We start from the raw sequence: 24436 nt of genomic DNA, 5'->3' as shown, positions 1-24436 counted from the left end.
GAGGACTCAAACGAAATGCATCAAATAACCTTTATCTAGTCATGACAGCTAAAGACTTACAATATTTGTTATTATAAGCCACACATGATAGGGTTTATTTGTATGGCAGACCCTATTTATTCTTTTTTATCTTCGTCTCTGACACACCGTCTGTTCCGAGATCATTTGATATAAGAAAGCCTATTATACTTCTACCTTTATTCTCTGTTACATTGACTCCATCCAGAATCAAGTTCAGTAATGTGAGGAATAAAATACTGAAGTGATGCAGTAATGTATTAAGTGAAGTAAAGTGATATGGAAGTAAATAAATAATTACTACAAATATGATATTAACACACGCAACAACTAAATTAAACTTAATATTACGGATACCGCCTATTCAACGTTTATATGCAATGTGTTGGTTACTATGGATACATAGCCATCTTAACAACAGCACAATACGTTAGTCACATATTCTTTCGTTGCAACCAGTCCAGCAATATGTTTGATGTTGATTATCATTATCATTGTAATTGTTATCAGGTGCGTATCCAGGGGGGGGCGTTGGGGGCGCGCCCCCCCCCCGGGTAAGGAAAATAGGAGAGAAAAAAAGAGAAGAAAAAAGGGAAAAGGAGGGGGAAAAAAGAAAAGGAGGAGAGGAAGGAAGGGAAAAGAAAAAGAAAAAAAGAGAGAAAAAGGAAAAAAGGAGGGAGTAGAAGATAGCCAAGACCTCGGGAAGAGAAAGAGGAACAGTCATAATTAAAGCGCTGATCCCTATAATATACACAGGGTAGCCAGTGACAGATCAAGAATTACGGAGGGGGTGTGCGCCTCACCCTATCCCTTACACCGACAACTCCATTTTTGACGTTTCCATTTTTCCTCTCTCACTAATGTATCTATATAAATACTACATATGGTCTATCATAACGCGTGTGTGTGTATGGACGCCTTAAACAATTGTACAATTGTGCTATATGGAACCAACTGTGGCTGGTCTTGAACTCGACCGAGTCGTCGGAGTACATGACGCATTTCGGGAAGGGGGCGACCGCCCCCCCCCCCCCCGAGCAAATTTACTTTATGACATCGCTAGTAATTTCAAAATAGACAATGCTTAGATGCAACTTACAAGGCCTGTGAAGTGTCATTTCCAGCGATCTGGGAGGCATTTTTGGCCAAAATTTTTCTTGTACGCTTCGCGCCAACGCATGGTGGCGCTTCGCTTAGATAGTTTGCCTACAGGCTTCGCCCCTCCCTCGGCAATTACTCGCTACACGCCTTTTCGAATTTGTAAAGCAAAGAGCAGATATAACATCATATCAGTGAGCATTGAAATGCATGTTCCACGATGAACAGCCTCAAAAACTGTCTATGTGTGTAGTCAAAGGCATATCGATGCCAACACCATATAAGCAGTTTTCGATTTTTCCGGTATCGCATCGCAAAATGCGATCCAAAACGACAAACTTGCGAGACGTTTCCAAATCAGCATCGCACATTGTGCCGATTTGTGCGATACAAATTCCTAGTCAGATTTGGGAGCAAACACTCAAACCTTAACTTACGAACTGTCGATCATAATGTAGAAGTTATAATTTATTGAGTTTATACTCAATGTACAACGTATTCACTTGACCGTATAGCGAAAAAAAAAACCTGAAAAAATAATATCCTACCATAGTTAAGTGTAAAGCAAATAGCCTAACCACCTCGCGGTTACGGATCTCATGTAACTAAAAGGTTCCCTGGCAACGTGCCAAAAAATGTTAACAAACAGGTGTTACACAGGGGATGAGCTCACAGTTGTTGGGAAGGTACCTGGGCAAATTCGAAGCACATGTACATGTTAAACACTGCAGTTGTAAAAATGTACGCATAGTGCACGCTATTCATTGTTAGGCAGTCTAGAAACGGGGCTTTGCTGAACGTTGTTTGTTTCATAATATCGGAAGTTTTGTAAGTTGCACTTTTTAAAGATTGAAAGACTCATTAAATCTCTTTTCATTTTATAACATAATATAGCTACTTTAACTTGTCATTTTAAAATTTTCATCAGTTTCGTGACAATTTAAATAAAAAAAGTTGTCATTATTTTGCATCCTCAACTGCGAATTTTTTCATCGCCAGACATCGCAAAAAAATGACAACAATTTTCGGGGGCTTTTGCCCCCAGGATCCCCACGAGGGGTCCTACCCCATGACCCCACCATAGCCCTAAGACGGGCCCCTGGACACCACGCCTTTATGCTCGCACGTTACGCGTGCTAGGCAGGCGAACACCGGCGGGAAATCGGCAGTGTGTTCACGGGAAATTGAACAAGGTTTTCCAACACTGCTGAACTGTGCAGTTACTGTATGCATCATGTTCAAGGTTTTCACGGAGGCCTTTGAGGAAATGAATGGTTAGTACAGTGATTATATGCTGATTTATGCTGATTTTTGTCATGCTTATTAAAATAGGTTTGTCGATATTTATAGATGTTTGTCGATAAGCAAATAATAAATTAAATTGCAATTCAAAAATAAGTGCGTTTTACAGGTTCTTTCGGTTTGTGTAAAAGTATCTCCAAAAGAAGTCTATCTTCAAACGCTGGTACCAGGGTACAGTACTTATTTTTCTTTCAATTGTCTCGGTTGTAATTTCCATGTTTTCAGAGACGTATAACGCAGGCACGGATCAAAGCGCTGAAGTTTGTAGTTCATTCTAGTTTTCATAATGTATAAATTGGAATAATTCTATAAGCTATACTGTTTAATTTCTGAAGGATTTTTTGTGAATTGAATCCTCAATAGCGGGAAGTTCGATTGAGATTTGTTACGTCGGTAAGTCCACTTAATGTTACTATAACTGTTAAACAAGCTATGAGGAAAGTATTAAGGAATCTAGTTTTACGGGCATCAGTTATTCGTTGAAATTTTGTAAAAGCCTTATAAGCTAGCTTCACTTTGAAGCAATAATGTAGCGCTACGCCACATCAGATAGTATAGCATCACATAGTATAGGCTTAGGGACTAGGTGCAGGGGAGCTAGCACTGATCAGAGTAAAGGCAGGAGTTGCTTTCTCGACATTTCCCATTCTTCCCAATTTTATAAGAACAGAACAAGAGGCACATTGCATTCTAATATCAGCATATAGCATCATTCACCATTTTTTTGCTCAAAATATCGAAAAATTAAACAGTCGAAATTACGGCATACAAAAACAAGTAACTAATTGCAATAATCCAATTGTAATCATAAGAAACATTTCAAGACTTTGAGGAAGTAAACATTCTCAGTTTTTACATTGAATAGTGAAGCATTTTAAAGAAAGTTGGATGTTTAATAAAAAATGTAAAATATGAGTAATACGTCGACAGTTTGTGAATGAAATACCTTAATTTCTACAAATAGAAATTCCGAACGAAGTAGTAGAAATATTGAGATAAATGTCCAAAATTAGAGTTAAAAAATATCATCAGTTGAGAAAAAGTGGAACTGAAATAGCAAATAGTAGTTTGGGGCGATTATTCGAGAATTTTAAATGTTCGTAGAACTTTCGTCTTTTTACAAAAATTATTAAATTTTATGCAAAAAAATAATGCCAATCGAAGTTTGAGATGATATACTTCTAATCTTGTCTGAGATAATACTAATTGTTGGTAGGAGAATTGCTACTTCAAGAGGAGGCAGTTACTCAGGGAAAAAGGACAAGATAAATTAATTCCAAGAACAGGTATATTCGAGATGTGGATAGGAAAAGTTGAAATTCCCAATTTATCGTCTAGGTCATCGCAGTTTGTGCAAAACTGAAATAGTGCCAAGGTAACTTCTACAACTCAAATCGACTTTTGTCCCACCCCTAACACAACTTTCAACCGGCTTCTCCTACTCCTGCATATTTAAATTCCATCGATATGCGAATAATGCATAACACACATACATACACACATACATACATACATACACACATACATACATACATACATACATACATACATACATACATACATACATACATACATACATACATACATACATACATACATACATACATACATACATACATACATACATACATACATACATACATACATACATACATACATACATACATACATACATACATACATACATACATACATACATACATACATACATACATACATACATACATACATACATACATACATACATACATACATACATACATACATACATACATACATACATACATACATACATACATACATACATACATACATACATACATACATACATACATACATACATACATACATACATACATACATTGAAGATATCTATTCAATTTGAGACATTAAAAAGCTCTTATTATTTTTGTCCTTTCTATTTTAGGTACATAGCCTTAATTGTAAGTATCATCACACGGCTGAAGACCAATATGGATTCAATGAGACTTGAGAATATTTTATCGACACTTTTATCGTGTGCGGTTATAACAACATGTTTGGAACCTTCCTTTCCTCGGCGTATGACTACAAAATTTGCTCCTATTCCTGACCCTATCAACGTTCTGAAGAATGAAACAGTTGAATTTATTTGTGAACAGAGTGCTAACAATCCATTTAACATAAGATTGGTCTCACTACGGGCAACCTGACATTAAAACATGCAACTGAAGAATATAAAGGAACATATAGATGTGGTGAAGTTGGTAATGAGAAATATGCTGTGATTAGCAATGTCTACACATTAATAAGCAGTAAACCTATTTGTAAATCTTCCATTGAAATCGGCCCATATACTTTCGAGGATCAGATTGACCTTGTCGAGATGAACTGTACTTCAGAGGAAGGAATTCCACACGTGACTATGTCAAACCATATCATACAGGGAATTAAAACCACAGATGTCACTAGCATCTCAACCAAGACAACATCCTCTCACCCGCATTCCTCCAAGACTCTATCATTCTCATCGTACTTCAACTCATCATTTAACAATAATGTCTCTCAACAATTACCAGCTCCTTATAATCAAAGTTATCAAGGATCATGCTCCTTAAGACCTATACTACTTCTCCAATTGTTCTCTGTTGCGGTGGCTCCATCAGATATCATTTGCAGTAATGTGAAGAATCATATTTTTATTTGTACCAGTAATGTGAGTGAAGTTAACCTAACCTGGACTAACATCCCTAGTCATTGGAAATATTATATTAGTTAAGGCGATACATACATTCAACTGTATGTTACGGATACCGGAAGGGACGTTTGCCCAGTGAATATACCATGTGTTGGTAACTACAGAAATAGAAATATCACAACGACGATCCAAATCAGTGCAACCAATAATCCAGGTCGAGTAATAGCTGTTTTATTAGTTGTCGTGGTCATCAGCTTCTGTTTAATATGTCTCATTGTAATTATAGTATGTAAATATCGCTTAAATGTTTCCGCCGGAGAGAACCCTAGTACGAATAATGCTAATGATAGAAATACATCCATGAATGATGACATAGTCCCACCGATTGAATCTCAGATTGATAATAGTAATGCATTAAATCTACCCACAGATAACTATACGAACATCAATTCATCTTTATTTACTTATGACAGTGGTGGTTATCTGTCTCCCTGCGAACCTTTACAAGAATATGAACAGTATGATATTGTTAAATGATTATTCTTTATGTTATAAACTTATATTCATATATTACGTTTTGGTTTTGATTCATTATTTTTTTTTTTTTATTATTGTGTTAAATACAGTATTTAGTACTTTATCATCAAATTACCGTGATAATTCAAAAACAGTTAATGACAGACGGCATTCTGTTGTATCATGTAACGTGATACACATTGGTGGAAATAGTCTGAATATATCCATCCCTCCATTGCGGCATTTGTATTTACATGTACAGTAGTCTGGGAACTTTGGAACAATAGTCTGTTTGTTAGCACACCACCACGCCTGGTTAGCGGAGTGGAGGACACAGGGGGTGGGTGTGCTACCCCAACAGGCGCAATTTGAACTACATGGTATTTCCTTCATTTTATATAACCTATTGTAAAACCCAGAGCCAATTAACACTGACTTCAACGCACAGAATGGGAGTTAGGCGCACAAGACGACAACCAATTAATTTCCTTTTCGTTGGTCTCATTTGTTGAAACTATGCAATTGCGAATCACCACGCACTGTCGACGCTAGCAGCCAGAGAAATGACACATTAAGAGAATAGAATAATGACTTGAGGATTGATAAAAAAGAAACAAATTAATACAATTTCTGGCATTATTGCAAACATGATCATGTAATTTTGATACATGTGGTAATATATATGTATAAATATATATATATATATATATATATATATATATATATATGTATGTATATATATATATATATATATATATATATATATATATATATATATATAGATATATATATCTATACATATCTATATATGGGCAATTCCATGATGGAGGGGACATGGCCTAAAAATAAGAAGTGTCAGTTTTCAACATGCTATCAGTCTAATGTTGTAGTATACATATCTACGTTTGTGGAATAGGTAAGCAATTTTTCTTGAACACTCAAATTTTGAATACATGGCTCAGATAATCAAGGAGGATGAGAGCTCAAAATAATCCTGAAAATGCATCATACATTCCATTCCATCCTATTTAATACTCATCAGATAGTATTTAGTAGTTTCATTACGTGTTATGATAGATACTCCTGTTGACTGTGTTATGACAGAAAAACATTTCAAAATTTCTTCATGGCAACTTTATGTCTGCAACAACACTTCCAGTCACCAATTTTGATAAGCTTGACCAATTTGGGTGCATCTATGATTCTTGCAGGTATGATTGGTATCCCTGATCACAGTCCACTTAGTCTGGCTTGCCCTACCTGCAGAAACATCATCCATAGAAGGGTTAGCGGTGAGGGCTTTTTCGTCTCTGGCTCTGAAAAGTGATGAAAACTACTTTTGTTTAGCTCAGCAGATTCCTCACAAACTGACCCACAGGACATACCCCAATGTATTCCTGAACTGTTTGGCACATGTTAAACTGATATTGCATGTCACTCCAGTGCAACTGTTAAGTTACTAAGAATAAAAGAAGAGAATTGAAGGTGTTCTTTGCCAAAACTGGATCATCGGGATTTGTAAACAACAGCCTCGCTGTAACAGTATTACAGTAGTCAAAAGGAAAGCTTACTGGAATGCTATCTAGATACACTGTTCACCTCAATAGCATATCCAGTCCATTTAAAGGTTTGTGCATAGGTTGTTACAATGTATTAAAGACAGTTATAAGAGAAGAGAGGTGGATAAGGGGGGGGGGGGCATATTTCATGATAAAACATTCAAATTTGTTGCTCGGCAGAGAACAACAACGTCAAATTACCTTATTCTCTATTGGTGGCAAGCACTGGTTCCTATAGTTACTACAGTAGATCTCCCATGGAAGCATCAGGATATCTCTTTCTGCTGTCAGAGTTGTTTGGGATTTGTTGTTACCTCATCTAACCAGTTGAGTCCATTGATACCACACCCATTCAAAGTATATCGCTGTGCATGCTGAAGACTTATCACATCAACTTTCTCTGAAATTGACAAAACAACAGAAAACTAATGAGGAGTGAGTAGGCTCAAAAACACCTTGATGCACATTGGCAGAAGCAGAAAATGCATACCTTTGTGGATTATTTGCTAAATAAGACTCAAAACATTCTCTGTGCAAGGTATTAGCCCTCAGCAGCCACTCCACTTAGGATACAGACCTCATACAACATTGTGCTACAGCTGGTGTAGACTTGGTCTAGGATACTAACGTAGCGCCATTATGAACCTGAGGCCTAGGCCTAAGCTAACAACATTAGGGGTATTTCATGCATTGAAACTGAGTTTTTGTCCTTAGTTAAACACCAGGTACTTCCAACTTTAGCAAAAATAACCCAAAGTATGATTACCATGTTCTTTAGGTGCCCACAGATGTCAAATTTCACTGAACTTAGTCGTTCACGTCAAACACACTGCAGGCATTTTGGTCTGATTCTGAAGGATTTTGAATTTCGTGCATTTGGCACCTACTTAGCAGATTCAAGGCAGGAATCATACTACGGAAGCTTTGGTAGGTCAAGGCTTAATGACCCAATATTTGTTGGGGAGGAAAACTGGTTAGAAATGCTCAGAAGGCTATTCTAGCCTAATGTATGGAAACGCACATGCTCTTTGTGGTACTTTAAGGCTGTAATACTAATTTATGCGTAAAAATCACCCAAGCTTGAAATTTTCTGACGTTTGCTTGAAAACCATTTTTAAACACCATAGCAACTACTTTGATCCAAAATTGGGACTTCTAGCACTTAAAATGAAAAATTTGGCATTTTTTATTCAATCAGTACAAATATTTCTCTAAAAACATGAAGGAAATCTTCTAATTAAACAATCATTTGTGATGAAAGATTTCGATTTCTGAAAAGTTGATGGTCAAGAAAGCATTTAAACAACATTTTCTGACAAAAAATTGTGAAATAGATGTCTTATTTAAGTGTATAATATTCCTAAAATCATCACTGATTCACAAGTAGCCCATGTGGTCTAATTGGTTAGGATACGTCGCTTGCGGCGAGGCGCGAGTTCGACTCTCGTCATGGGTATATGACTTCTTTTCTTTCTTTCCCTATATCGTTGTCATTGCTTTTTTGGGTAAAACGGACCACGAGAGACATTAAGTCCCCATCAACGACAATATAAAAATATATTTTAACACAGAAACTTCAAATTAAATCGCTCTTTCTCAAATAGTTCTTGGAACCATTAACACTTCCTTTTAAGAAAGGAACACCGAATCATTCCATTCATCCACAAGTCTCTGAGAAGAGTTCTTCCCGACATTTAATCTACTACAACTTAAGACAATGACCTCTGGTATTCCTACCCTTTGAAAACGAAAAAGTCACTAAAAGCCAAGTATTCAAAACTTTGGACAATCTTGTCCACTTGAATTAATTCCCCTCGCAACCTTCTCATTCCCAGGGTAATGAGATTGAGAATGCCATGCCTATCATGATTGGAAACACCCGTCAGTGATTGAATAGAACTATAAGTACGACCCATTCGTCTTTGAACTTTCTTCCAATAGTTCCTTGTCTTAATAAAAGTAAAGACTGCAAGCCTGAATATCATTCTTAAGATGAGGCCTTGCCAACTGCTTATAAGATCTATCAACAATTTCTGTCCTTAAATATTTACAATTTCACATTATCGTACCAAACAGTCCATATTTTGTGTAAAAAGGAAGTATCCAGCTCAGTCATTTAACTTTCGAGACTCAGATTTTTAACTATTATTTCTCAAAAACTGAACCAATATTGGCATTGACTTATAATAGCTGTACAATTACCAAGTAATTGAGAAAAAAGAAGAAGAAAGAAACTTTGTAAGAAATATCATTTCATGAATTATATGACTTTAGTAAGTAACTTTCAAACAACAGAAGAAACACGAGCGTCCCCCTATTGATCTCCTCATTCTGTTTATACCAAGGAGGAAGAGAATGTGAATGGTGAGGGTTCATAAGAAAATACTATTTCATGAATTATATGACTTGAGTACATATCTTTCAAACAATTGAGAGAAATTTGTGAAGTAATCAAATTTGGCCTATACATAGGAGAGCTCATCGAATGAAAGTATATGCACAAGTGTCCCATTGATATCCACATTCTGTTTGTAGGTCAGCTAACTACCATTTCACGCGGCAATGTCGGATATGGTGTGTGCGTCTTTATCGGGGGTTAAACTTGTATACAATTGTATATAGTAGCTGGTTGTCACTAACGTCCGTCTAAGTACATAAATAAGGAGTACAGCTGTCTACTGAAGCATGGAAAAGAAAAGAGAAAAGGTCAACTCCTAGATATAGCTTGGTTCAATCAGTACAAATATTTCTCTTAAAACATGAAGGAAATCTTCGAATTAAACAATCGTTTGTGATGAAAGATTTCGATTTCTGAAAAGTTGAAGGTCAAGAAAGCATTTAAACAACGTTTTCTGACAAAAAAATGTAAAATAGATGCCTTATTTAAGTGTATAATATTCCTAAAATCTTCACTGATTCACGAGTAGCCCATGTGGTCTAATTGGTTAGGATACGTCGCTTGCGGCGAGGCGCGAGTTCGACTCTCGTCATGGGTATATGACTTCTTTTCTTTCTTTCCCTATATCGTTGTCATTGCTTTTTTGGGTAAAACGGACCACGAGAGACATTAAGTCCCCATCAACGACAATATAAAAATATATATTAACACAGAAACTTCAAATTAAATCGCTCTTTCTCAAATAATTCTTGGAACCATTAACACTTCCTTTTAAGAAAGGAACACCGAATCATTCCATTCATCCACAAGTCACAAGCTTGACGCCCCCCCCCCCAGTCGCCCCCACTGGGATTTTGGGTGTCGATAAAAAATTACATGTGCGAAAAATATATCGTTGGTCTGAATGGTCTGGAATCTCCATGATGACCACTCATGAACGACCCTTCGACCGCGGACCGGCAGTAGGCTATACAGTTGCTGAAAAACCGGACGTGACATATTGCATATGCCGGGTTTTCACTTCTGGGACGTACGCTGATGTTCTTAAAACCGCCAAATTTTCAAGAAAGGAGACAATACTATCGCTGAGAATCAGTCTTTCACCCTAGTAATGTTTCAGAGGGATGTTGAGGAAACTTTAGAGCAACTTACAAGCATGGGCGTCAATCCTGGGAGGGGGGGGGGAGGAACTTGGGACACGTCCCCCACATTTCGATGGGTGGGGGACACACTATCAAATGTCCCCCCCCCCCCCACACACAAACATATTTTAGTGTCGTGGCTCTATTTGGTTAGGGCTTACACATCTCAGACTTCATATCATCGAATATTAGAAGTTCAGTTCTATGAAACGTGACCGAGAGTTTTCACATCGGTATGACCTGCAACTTTGTCTGTGTGTCGCGACGAGCGAAATTTGCGATTGAAACCACGAGCTGTGTGCGGATAATGGTGCAGCAGGAGCCTACAACTAGTTCAAGAAGTCATGGCACTTCATAGCTAGAGCCAAAGCCTGTACATATTTGTTGTTTAGTTGTAGATGGTGTTTCAAAGACGGTGCCCGTTCCCTAATATTGGGGAAATAGGGAGCATATTCCGTAAAAATTAAGGCCGCATGAACTTTATTGCAGATTTCCTGAATGACGAATTTGTAATTTTCTCCCGAAATCACGCAACTAGCCATCGATGGCTGCTATCCAGCCTGGCAAGTGCCATCTCCAGCGATCTGGCAGGTATTAAAATCTGAAATTTTCTTGCTACGCTGCGCGCCAACCGATGGTGGCGCTCCGCTTACGGAATACTCGAATCGATTACGTCCCCCCAAGTTTCAAATCGGATTGACCCCCCTGCTTACAAGGCCTGGGAAGTGTCATTTCCGACGATCTGGGAGGCCTTTTTAGCTAAAAATTTTTGCTACGCTGCGCGCCAACCCATAATGGCGCTTAGATAGTAACAAGACGCCCTCCCAGGAAATGGTCAAGCCCCCCGCGCCCTGTCCCCACTGAAAAATTCCTGGCTACGCCACTGATTATATGACTTTAGTAAATAACTTTCAAACAACAGAAGAAACACGAGCGTCCTCCTATTGATCTCCTCATTCTGTTTATACCAAGAAAGAAGAGAATGTGAACGAAGAGGGTTCATAAGAAATACTATTTCATGAATTATATGACATGAGTACATATCTTTCAAAAAATTGAGAGAAATTTGTGAAGTAATACAATTTGGCCTATACATAGGAGAGCTCATAGTATGTAAGTATATGCACACGTGTCCTGTGATTCTACTTCCCCATTACACTTCACCACGGAACTACTTGAGATTGTATAATTGAGGATTAGCTTCAGTGTGTGATTGGATTTGGAGAGAGTAGACGTATTTTGCGGCTCTCTCTCCTTTGCATGGTTTAACGTTGAGGGTTTTGTTAACAAAACCGTCGCGCTTGAACTATGTGCTTCAGATAGTGTTGTGCCTGTCACCTTTTGTCTTGCTCTTTAACAAGCTTGTGTTCAATTACGTAACAAAAAATTCGCACAGCATTTAAACATGCTGTCGGGTCATTTCAATTTCTTGTCACTTGCAAACGAAGCCTCTAGCACGTAAGTTGGTTTGTTCTGGTGTTGTTGCGAGCACTTGAGAGTCGCTGTACGATACATGGCTTAATAATAATACTAGCCTTTAGAACCTGCATTATTGTTGTAGGCATACGTTACACTTACAGGCGGCACACATGTTGCATGAGCAGTATTTTGCTGGCTTTATGCTTTAACTTGTTTAAGCTTTGCAGTAGCAGTATTTTGCTGTCTATCTGCGTTCTGCTTAAATTAATATTAGCCGTAATTGCTAATTACGTTATAACTACCCAATTGGCATTTTGCTTCGGGGTTTAATTTTTGACTGTGATGGACTTAGAGTTCCAGGCAGGACCTGACTTACCTTCGCCTTCGGGAGAAGGAAGTTCTGGTACACAAATCGCCCAAAGCGATGTAAAAGATATGCTTGCTCAAATGCAGGCACAGATTAAATTGTTGTGCCAGAAAGTTATTCCTGGCAATGAAGAGAAAGCTAAAAATGAGGTAGCAACCTCTGCTGAAAATCGACCTCTTTCTGAGGCTTGTTCTCTTCCCCCTCACAATCAGGAGGGGATATCTTTGGACTATGATGATGAGCTTCTAGACTTATTGAACTCACCAGATGATACTGCTAATGAGAATGATGATCTCATCTCTCTTCTTGAAAGTTCTTCAGAACTTGAAAAGAAAACTGTAAAAATCTCTACGGAGGAACAAACTGCTTTAAGTAACATTGTTTCTAGCCTTGATTTGGGCAATAAAGTCGGTACTGCGGTACTAGAAAAGGTTGCAAATTTGGTCAAAAATATTTGTTCCAAAAAATTGGCACCACAAAAACTGAAAGAAAAGATGGAAAAATATCAACATCCAAGCAATATGGAACTATTGCAGACATCTCAGGTCAACAAATTGATCTGGGACAATATTCAGCTGCAAGCTAGAACCAAAGATTTGAGATTGCAAAAGATACAGTCAGGGGAACGTTAATGATTGCTCTGACTTATCTAATTAATGATGTATTGACTGGCAAGGCTGGTCAGGATAAGGAGAATGTCCTGTTGAAGTTGACAGATGCCTTGGCCTTTCTTGGTTCATCTAACATAGACTTGAACCATTTTCGGCGTGATCTTTTCAAGCCGGAACTTAAGGCAGAGTATAAAAATCTTTGTTCAAACTCAGTGCCTATGTCTACTCTGTTATTTGGGGATGACATATCGCAGCAAGTGCGTGACATAACCGATGCAAATAAAATGAGCAAGTGTTGCTTAACTCCCACTAGAGGGAGAGCTAGAGGTGGAGGTTTTAGAGGTAAAATCAATTATCGTGGCCCATACAGAGGAGGCAACAGACGCTACCAGCCTTTTTTAGGCCAGCGTCACCGGCAGTACACAAATCAACTGCCGGGAAATCCTCAGAAAAGCATGAGGAATTAACAAGAGGTAAGGTATGTGTCAATTCTGTTAGTGTACATTCTTTACAGCCTTGTAAAACAAAGCAATTACCCATTGGCGGCCGTTTGAAACATTTTCTACAGCACTGGCAAGAAATCACAACTGACTCGGTTATACTAAGTTGTGTTCATGGCTATGACATCGAATTTGATGAAGAAAAGCCAATTCAGTATAGTAGATCCAAAACAAAATATATATGCTCTAATTCAATCGAAGAGCTTCTTTTAGGTAATGAAATATCTAAACTTTGGGAAAAGAATGTTTTGGAAGAAACATCCCATTCCCAAGGGGAATTTATTTCATCAGTGTTTCTCAGGCCTAAGTCAGATGGTTCTCTCAGAATGATATTGAATTTAAAGAACCTAAATGAAAGTGTCAAATATTACCATTTTTAAATGGATACTTTGCAGGCTGCATTACGGCTAGTAGAGCCGCAGTGTTTCATGGCTTCAATTGACCTGAAAGACGCCTATTATTCAGTACCTATTAGTTCTTCAAGTCGAAAATTTTTGAGACTTGCGTTCAAAGACAAACTTTATCAGTATGCTTGCCTACCAAATGGGTTGGCCTCAGCACCTCGCATTTTTACTTAACTACTCAAACCTATTCTGGCTGAGCTCAGGAATTGGGTATTTCTTGCCTGAGCTACATTGATGATATTTATATCCAGGCTAATACCAAAAGTGCATGTGTTTCTGCAGTGCATACAGCTGTACAATTTTTTTCAGAAATTAGGCTTCATTATTCATCCCGAAAAATCAGTACTAGAACCAAGTACTAAGCTATCTTTCCTTGGATTTGTGCTTGATTCCCAACATATGACTGTTCGGCCAAAACCCAAAAGGATAGAATCTGCCTTAAATGAGATACAAAAATGTAAGGGCAAACACAAAAAGACTATCAGGGACTTGGCACATATCATTGGTATCCTTGTCTCTCGTTTCCCAGGAGTTAAATATGGACCCCTTCATTACAGGGATATGGAAAAACTTAAGATTTCTCTGTTGAAAAAATACAAGGGAAATTTTGGTACAGAAATAGAATTGACTGAGGGGGACTATACAGAGCTGAAATGGTGGTTAGAGTCCCTTCCGCTTGCATGCATGCATATCTTAGAGCCTAACCCAGATATTGTACTAGAAACTGATGCTTCTCTGGTAGGATGGGGTGCTCTTTGCCCGACCCTCTCTACACGGTCACAAGGAAAGTGGAATACCGTTGAGAAAACATTTATTTATTTATTTATTTATTTGTTTTTCCACAGAAGTACAAAGCGGAGGGAAGTCTTCCATAAAGCTTAAAAGCTTAACAAAGTGGAAGACTCCCTAAAGTAAAAGAGAAATAATTAATAAATACAAATTGAATGTTTGTTACATAATGTACAGAAACTGCTGAAGTAAATAACTCATTTACATAATTTAATATGATGATATCAATTCTTTTTTTAAACATTTCTTAAATGAATTCTTTGTAGCCTTAGATTTAACGGTATTGCTTAATGAGTTCCATAACTTAGTTGCACGGTTGCGAAAGCTGCGTGTACCTAATTTCGTATGATAGAAGTTGCAATGAGCATTTTGTCTATTTCGGGTATTATAATTGTATAATTCTACATTAATTGTATAGAAATTATGAAAGGAACCCGGAAGTAGCCCATGCCATGCTTTATACGTAAATACAGCAAGTTGTAGCCTTATAATATCATTTAATTTCAGCAGGTTTTGACCTTTAAACAATGGACTAGTATGCTGACGAAATGCAGCATGTGTTATGTTACGTATTGCGCCTTTTTGTAGTTTATTGAGACGGTCAAGACAAGTTATGTTAGCACCAGACCAAATAATAGAACAGTAGGACAGATGAGGTAGAATGAGCGTATTATAAATCATTCCTAGAATGTGTGTCGGTAGGAAATGTTTTATTATAGCGAGTATACCAATGTTCCTTGCGACCTTAGAACAGATTGCTGAAATATGTTGTTGCCAACTTAGTTTTGAATCAATATATACACCTAAAAATTTTATGTAGTCAACATTGTTAATTGGTGTACCATTCATATTAATGTTGTGAACTTGAGGAGGGTTGTTGGATGAATTAAAAACAATGTAGTGTGTCTTGTTGACATTGATAGAAAGCTTGTTTGACCGAAACCAGTTACTAAACTTTTCTAGTTCATTAGATACAGTAATAGGTAGGATGCTAATGTTGTCAGAGTCAAAAAAAATAGTGGTGTCATCAGCAAACAAAGTAACTTTTGCAATGTTGGACACTTGACATATGTCGTTTACATAAATAATGAATAACAGAGGTCCCAGGATAGATCCCTGTGGTACACCACAAGGGACTTGGGCAAGATCAGAGTTATGTGACTTATACGCAGTAAATTGGTAACGGTGAGATAGGTAGCTGTCGAACCAACATATCACATAAATGTGCTTGAACTCCTTGCTATCTATTTTGCCCTAAAAACGTTATGCTTAAAGGGCGATCATACGCATATAAGAATTTTATCTGACAGCTCGACAGCTGTTGCATACATTAAGGCTATGGGAGGTACTCATTCGTCACAATGTAACAAAAAAGCAAAAGCTATATGGGAATGGTCTGCATCAAACAAAGTGTGGTTGTCTTGTTGTTACTTGCCGGGCAAGCTTAATGTCCATGCTGACATGCTGCCCCGTACATTTAAGAGTAACACAGAATGGATGCTAAATCCAGAAATATTTCATGCAATTTCTTCCCTGTGGGGGGAACTTTGATATTGATTTATTTGCATCTCGTACAAATAAACAACTCGCTCCCTTTGTTTCATGGCGACCAGACCCAGATGCCTTATTCATTGATGCATTCTCTTTTAATTGGCATAAGTACATCTTTTATGCTTTTCCCCCCCTTAGCCTAATTGCCAGAGTACTGCAAAAAATACAAAAGGGACCAGGCAAGAGGAGTAATTGTGGTACCTTTATGGCCAACTCAGAACTGGTACACAAAACTGTTACACATGACCATAGCTATTCCAAGGTATTTACCGTTGGGGAAAGAAGTCTTACTTCTATCCGAAGACAGAAGCAAACTGCACCCCCTTCATCACAACCTTCAGTTGGTTGCATGCCTGGTGTCTGGCAACGCTTCCGAAACCTTGACATTCCAGAAGAAACTTCCAGAATCCTAATGGCATCCTGGAGGGTATCCACTCAAAAACAGTACAGCACTTATCAAGATAGGTGGTTTAAGTTCTGTTCAAGGGAACAAATTGATTCACTTCATCCCTCTGTAAATCAGGTGCTTGACTTTCTAACGAGTCTTTACAATGCTGGCCTTAGTTATAGTACCATTAACACTGCACGGTCATCGCTTTCTGCATTATAGGATCATGAACAAAGAAATACTATTGGCTCACATCCTCTCATCAGCCGTTTTCTCAAAGGAATTCTCGAATTGAGAACCCCATCCCCCAGATACACGACAATGTGGGACGTGTCTATTGTGTTGAACTATCTCCGGTCTCTTCATCCTACATTATCATTGACTTTAAAGCAATTAACCCATAAGTTAGTAATGCTTGTTGCTTTGTTATCTGCTCAGAGACTACAAACTCTGCAATTATTAGATGTCAATAATCTTCATTTGGATGGGAAGGAAGCTGTTTTCTTCTTACCTATTAAATTAAAGCAGTCACGGCCTGGTTCCAATCCATTAAGAGTTGTGTTGGCATCACACCAGGCTGACATGAATCTTGATGTTCATCATGTACTTCAGCATTATATTAACGTCACATCCTCATTAAGAGGAGCGGAATCGCAACTTAAAATTAGTTATGTTCCACCACATAAACCAGTAACGAGAAATACTTTATCACGATGGATTAAACTTGTTTTGGAGGAGGCTGGGGTTGATGTAGTTCAATATGCGGCCCATAGTACCAGGGCAGCCTCTACCTTCGCTGCAGATTCAAGAAATCTGCCTGTAGAAGATATTTTACGTACAGTAAGGTGGGCCTCGGAAAGAACCTTTGCTCAGTATTACAAAAAACCTATTGTCAGTAACAAAACTTTTGCAATGGCAGTTTTGGATGCATAAGTGTAAAAGTAGTTCTAATATGCATTACATAAAAAGTGTGGTATAATTTTACAGATGGGTTATGTATAGGTATGAGTTGATATACATACTTCAAGATGTAGAAGTGATGTAACAATGTTTTGAATATTCCTCAAAGAGGATGCTATGATAGATTTTATTCACAAGAATGAGAATTTTTTTTTTTTGATTTCCAAAGTATGGAAAGTAACTATGTTATGTTATCCTTTGTACCAAGTGGTAATGAAATTACCCCAGTTCTTGTTTAAAAAGAAAAGAAATGTTTCTGTTGCTCAGCAAGCAAATTAAAAAAGATACAAACTTTGAATTTGTGTTCGTTTGTAATCTTTCTGTTCGTATGCGCTTGAACACTGCTTTGAAATCTCAAGTAGTTCCGTAGTGAAGTGTAATGGGGATGTAGAATCGTTAAATTAAACGAGACCATAGGTTGAAGTTTGATTGAGATTCTACTGAGACATTACACGAACGAAGGGATTACTTGCCCTCTCATGTAATGCATTCTCATGCAGGATTATTATCACATAATTTTCCATCCCAGAAGTTCGTGGTGTTCAATCGCATATGGTAACTTTAAAAACTGAAGCTAATCCTCAATTATACAATATCAAGTAATCCCTTCGTTCGTGTAATGTCTCAGTAGAATCTCAATCAAACTTCAACCTATGGTCTCGTTTAATTTAACGATTGATCTCCACATTCTGTTTGTAGGTCAGCAAACTACAAGTTTCACGGGGCAATGTCGGATATGGTGTGTGCGGCTTTAATGGGGGTTAAGTTTGTTTACAATTGTAGTAGCTTGTTGTCACTAACGTCCGTCTATGGACATAAGGAGTTTAGCTGTCTACTGAAGCGTGGAGAAGAAAGGAGAAAAGGTCAAATCCTAGATATAGCTTGGTTCAATCAGTACAAATATTTCTCTAAAAACATGAAGGAAATCTTCTAATTAAACAATCATTTGTGATGAAAGATTTCGATTTCTGAAAAGTTGAAGGTCAAGAAAGCATTTAAACAACGTTTTCTGTAAAAAAAAATGTAAAATAGATGCCTTTTCGAAGTGTATAATATTCCTAAAATCATCACTAATTCACAAGTAGCCCATGTGGTCTAATTGGTTAGGATACGTCGCTTGCGGCGAGGCGCGAGTTCGACTCTCGTCATGGGTATATGACTTCTTTTCTTTCTTTCCCTATATCGTTGTCATTGTTTTTTTGGGTAAAACGGACCACGAGAGACATTAAGTCTCCATCAACGACAAAGTTCAATACAAAGTTCAATACAGGGAAATTTGAAATGCAGCTACTGTATTGGTCAAGACAAATTGGTGTGGACACGGTATAGCATGTCCCCACTACTGAAAAAGTTGGTGGGGACACGTCCCGCTGTCTTCACCAGGATCTGCGCCCATGGTTTGGAGGCTGTTTATCGTGGAACGCCATTCTAGCTCACTGATATGATGTGATATCTGCTGTTTGCTTTACAAATTCGAATAAGTTTGTCACTGTTCCTCTTTCTCTTCCCGTTTTCTTGCCTTATTTTCTACTCCATCCTTTTCTCCTTTTCTCTCTTTCTTTTTTTCTTTTCCTTCCTTCACCTCGTTGAAGTTGGCAAGTGTATACAGTTCCAAAGCTATTCAACAGCAACAAAACGTTATTTTATATGTCTGTTGTGGGGTGAAGATAGTGCTATGAGCTACAAGTTCCGATGCGCAAGGTGGGGAAAAGGGGCTAGAAATAATGTGTGGGTCAATTCTAACTCGGTTTTCGGTAGTTAATTGTTGATGTAGCCTACCAGGTAAAAGGTTGAAATAACTTTAACAATTTCAAATTTAATAATTTGATTTATTATGCCATTTGGAGCACATAACATAGGCTATAACAGAACATTACTGGCAAAAACTAGGGGGGTTGATTGTGTGGGCCAACCCCCCCCATCTTCAAAAAGTGGGGGATTAACCCCCCAACCCCCCCCCCCCCCCCCACCCCCACCCCCTGTTTCTCCGCCACTGCTCTAGACCAAGTAAAACCATTTTGAATATGTTTAAATCAAATTTATCAAAGATCTAGGGTGTTTCACTTTCCCATTTTCATCTAAGAAACTGACCGAATATTTTGTGAAAGACTAAGTATCTAGCTCAGTCATTTTAATTGGCGAGACTTAGATCTTTAAGGATTATTTCTCAAAAAATAATTAAAACCATTATTGGCATTGATTTAAAATAGCTATATAATTACCAAGAAATGGAGAAAATAAGAAGAAAGAAACTTGATTAGAACTATTAAGTAACTTATTAACTATAAGTAGCCCATGTGGTCTAATTGGTTAGGATACGTCGCTTGCGGCGAGGCACGAGTTCGACTCTCGTCATGGGTATATGACTTTTTTTCCTTTCTTTCCCTATATCGTTGTCATTGCTTTTTTGGGTAAAACGGACCACGAGAGACATTAAGTCCCCATCAACGATAATATGAAAATATATATTAACACAGAAACCTCAAATTAAATCGCTCTTTCTCAAATAATTCTTGGAACCATTAACACTTCCTTTTAAGAAAGGAACACCGAATCATTCCATTCATCCTCAAGTCTCTGAGAAGAGTTCTTCCCGACATTTAATCTACTACAACTTAAGACAATGACCTCTGGTATTCCTACCCTTTGAAAACAAAAACTGAAAAGTCACTAAAAGCCAAGTATTCAAAACTTTGGACAATCTTGTTCACTTGAATTAATACCCCTCGCAACCTTCTCATTCCCAGGGTGATGAGATTGAGAATCCCATGCCCCACATGATTGGAGACATCCATCAGTGAGTGATTTGAACTGTTAGTACGACACATACGTCTTTGAACTTTATTTTCCAAAAACTCCTTGTCTTAATAAAAGTAAAGACTGCAAGCCTGAATATCATTCTTAAGATGAGACCTTGCCAACTGCTTATAAGATCTATCAACAGTTTCTCTCCTTAAATCCTTAGGGGTTTAGTTTGACAAGGCAAGTGAAAACAACATTAAATAAAAACTAAAAACAAGAAACAAAAAGAAATGTACACTGCTAATGAATGATGCATGAAACATGTGCCTTATGTTTACTTTTTCTTTACTTGTATACGTTGTTGCTTTCATGTATATAATCAGTTTGTTGTGTGTGTAATTATTAATCGTGCCTGAACGTGACCAACGAAAGTTATGATTATTGCCAAGTATTCTTAATGTAGCCTCTTTCCTTGAGATTAAATCTGTGTTGATTGCATCATCATGTGCTCAGTGCTTACGAGGGCCATCAGTCTCAAATAATGGGGAATCGACGCATAGCCTACCAATTTAAATCAATGATATGTCAAATTAAACTAGTATAAGTCCATTAAAATCGACATCTACTAGTTTAAATCGATGATATGTCAAATTAAATCGGTAGAAGTCAATTTAAACTGCTAAAAACTGGTATAAGTCCTAGGAAGTTGGTATATGTCGATTTAAATCGGTCTATATCGATTCCCCACGATTCGAGACTAATGGTCAGCCACACAGTGCGTCCACATTGTCTATTACACCGACATGTGACAAACAATCTTCTTTCGACATCCGGTTAGAATACATCCACAGTCGTCTACAGGCAATGAGTCACATGAACAAGAGCAGGAAGCAAGTTCACGTCAGGTCAATAAATAAGAAAGAACGACTACTTAAAGACTAAATGAATAGATTCTTTGCAATTTCGGTCAACATATATACACCTAGTAAGGACAATATTGTCTGAGCAGTTTAAGGGATTGTTCTGACGTTACTGTAAAAATAAAAGAATTGTAAATATCAAAGAATTGTCTGATATTTACCGCCCAATGTCCTTGATATATTCCCAATCAATACCGCAATTTTCTCGTTTTTCACAAAAACAACCCATATGCAAACTTACAATAACTCTGTGCTTAAATATCGCAAATCCTCATTAAGTAAACTCACATGCTTGACACTCAACCCAAAGTCTGTAAATATAATAATGATAATAGTACTTTAGTAAGGTAAGGTAAGTACAACAAATTTCGTCACTTTTAATTGTTTAAGCCCTTTTAAAATCATTCCACCACCTATAATGCCCCTTAATGACGTTTATAATGTCCTTGATATCGTGTCCTGCTGGAAGGCTAGTGTTCAAGTCTTTAAATAAGGCAGGAACCTTCAAAATTTAAGATTAAATGTGATACCATCCGAGTCGTGGTATTTGACAGTGTTCGCACTTTTCGATTCTTTAATTGCACATTTCGACATACAGATGCAGCACAGTGACTACAATAGTACTTTCACAAGCGTAGTATACAGATAGACACATATCCGAAATGTGATATGTTATACACCACCCCCTCCCTCCCCTCCTCCCTCCCAACCACCTCCGGTCCCTGGTCAAGTTAGAGTTCTTGACAATTACGAATATCAACTGTTGGCAACATTTATGCCGGAATTGGAGAGTTAAAGTACGAAACGCCTGCATTGAAATATCTTTCCATTAGAAGCAAACAATCAAATTTCGCCAAAATTTGGACAGGAAAAAGACCCGCCTATAACAAATTCGAAATGCCCATTTCGACAGGGCGAATTTCGCAAATCGTTCAAATCTGGAAACCTTGTATTAAAGGATCCTAAATCCTTTAATGTTTCTTCTCTATAGTCCGCTCTACACCTCCCGCTACAAGTAAATTACAAGTAATTATGCCAAAACTCAGCTTCTTTCCTCTCGGAGGGCACAGAGGAAGTGGGTGGGGATGGGTGGGTCCAGAGATGGTACAAACCTTGTGTAAACGGAAAACAAATCGGAATTGTTTAATCGACAGGTGTCGAAATTTGAATAAGTCGGGGGGCCTACTGTAGTTTATTGTTTCTAACAAAATGTGCAAACTAAGTTAAGTATGAATAAAACAGAGCAATCTTGAAATGGCCTCTGCTAATTTCATCATATCAGTAATTGTATTAATGGCTTGTTCAAACTAAATGTTTAAAAAGGCAGAAAGACCACGTGACTGCTGGATATTTGGTCCACCACTTATTCCATAGCCCCCTCCTCAAGACAAAATCGATCAGGCGAATTCGACATAGTCCTTTCGACATGTCGAATAAAGAAAACCTCAGCTGTAAATTTCAATTAACAGTAATTATGGCACATGTTTTGTTTTCCTTAGAATCCAAAAGTACAAGACTACACAACATTGCATAACAAACCCCCTCCCCAACGCCTCGCGCTGATATGTCGCTCTCACAACTATAACTTCGACCGGTCGAATTGATAAATACATGTAATATGTGAATATCCTGTGTGATTTATGACACATCTTTACCACCGCACCTCTCTTGTATCGTTTTAGACCCCTCTAACATATCCTTTGTAATAAAGGCTGTTTTAAAAGAATTCAAACAGAGAAAGGCATAACTTTCCCCCTCCCAAACTCCTTGAGCTCATCTGTCGCTCTCACAAATATAACTTCGACCGGTCGAATTAACAAAAACATGTTAAATGTGAATATCCTGTGTGATTTATGACACCTTTTTACCACCGCACCTCTCTTGTACCGTTTTATGCCCCTCTTACATATCCTTTGTAGTAAAGGCTGTTTTAAAAGAATTCAAAAAGAGAAAGGCATAACATAACCCCTCCCAAACTCCTTGCGCTCTTCCGTCGCTCTCACAATTATAACTTCGACCGGTCGAATTAACAAAAACATGTTAAATGTGAATATCCTGTGTGATTTATGACACCTTTTTACCACCGCACCTCTCTTGTACCGTTTTATACCTCTCTAACTCTATCCTTTGTAATAGAGGCTGTTTTAAAAGAATGCAAACAGAGAAAGTCATAACATAACCCCCTCCCAAACGCCTTGCGCTCTATCGTCGCTCTGACAAATATAACTTCGACCGGTCGAATTAATAAATACATGTTAACTGTGAATATGTTGTGTGATTTATGACACAACTTAACCACCGCACCTCTCTTGTACCGTTTTAGACCCCTCTAACATATCCTTTGTAATAAAGGCTGCTTTTAAAGAATTCAAAAAGAGAAAGGCATAACATAACCCCTCCCAAACTCCTTGCGCTCTTCCGTCGCTCTGACAAATATAACTTCGACTGGTCGAATTCTTAAATACATGTAAACTGTGAATATGTTGTGTGATTTATGACACATCTTTACCACCGCACCTCTCTTGTATCGTTTTAGACCCCTCTAACATATCCTTTGTAATAAAGGCTGCTTTTAAAGAATTCAAAAAGAGAAAGGCATAACATAACCCCTCCCAAACTCCTTGCGCTCTTCCGTCGCTCTGACAAATATAACTTCGACCGGTCGAATTAATAAATACATGTTATATGTGAATATCCTGTGTGATTTATGACACAACTTAACCACCGCACCTCTCTTGTATCGTTTTAGACCCCTCTAACATATCCTATGTAATAAAGGCTCTTTAAAAGAATTCAAACAGAGAAAGGCATAGCATACCCCTCCCCAACCCCTTGAGCTCATCTGTCGCTCTCACAATTATAACTTCGACCGGTCGAATTAATAATTCCATATAAAATGTGAATATCCTGTTTGATTTATGACACATCGTTACCACCGCACCTCCCTTGTACCGTTTTAGACCCCTGTAACCTATCCTTTGTAATTCAGGCTCTTTTAAAAGAATTCAAACAGAGAAAGGCATAACATTCCCCCTCCCAAACCCCTCGCGCTCATCTGTCGCTCTGACAATTATA

The 24436-nt window shown here is 37.8% G+C and overlaps 1 long non-coding RNA gene and 1 pseudogene across 3 annotated transcripts in view; one reads left to right on the top strand and one right to left on the bottom strand.

Annotated features, from left to right (window-relative positions):
- Positions 1-6736: 6736 nt before the first annotated feature.
- Positions 6737-24436, bottom strand: part of LOC139975557 (uncharacterized) — a 466508-nt gene continuing 448808 nt past the window's right edge. The window contains exons 4-5 of one of the 3 annotated variants that reach the window (XR_011795778.1): positions 7372-7570; positions 6737-6944 (exon numbers count right to left, since the gene is read on the bottom strand). This is a non-coding gene — a long non-coding RNA (uncharacterized lncRNA). The remainder of the gene's footprint in view (positions 6945-7371; positions 7571-24436) is intronic. The other 2 variants (XR_011795776.1, XR_011795777.1) reach the window with 2 other exon arrangements.
- On the top strand, positions 16536-17672 carry LOC139976358 (uncharacterized; annotated as a pseudogene).

The sequence above is a fragment of the Apostichopus japonicus genome, chromosome 11 (genome assembly GCF_037975245.1).
Source record: "Apostichopus japonicus isolate 1M-3 chromosome 11, ASM3797524v1, whole genome shotgun sequence".
NCBI classification, from domain to species: domain Eukaryota; kingdom Metazoa; phylum Echinodermata; class Holothuroidea; order Aspidochirotida; family Stichopodidae; genus Apostichopus; species Apostichopus japonicus.
Note: the sequence above shows the minus strand (reverse complement) of the source record. Positions and strands in the feature narration are given on the sequence as shown.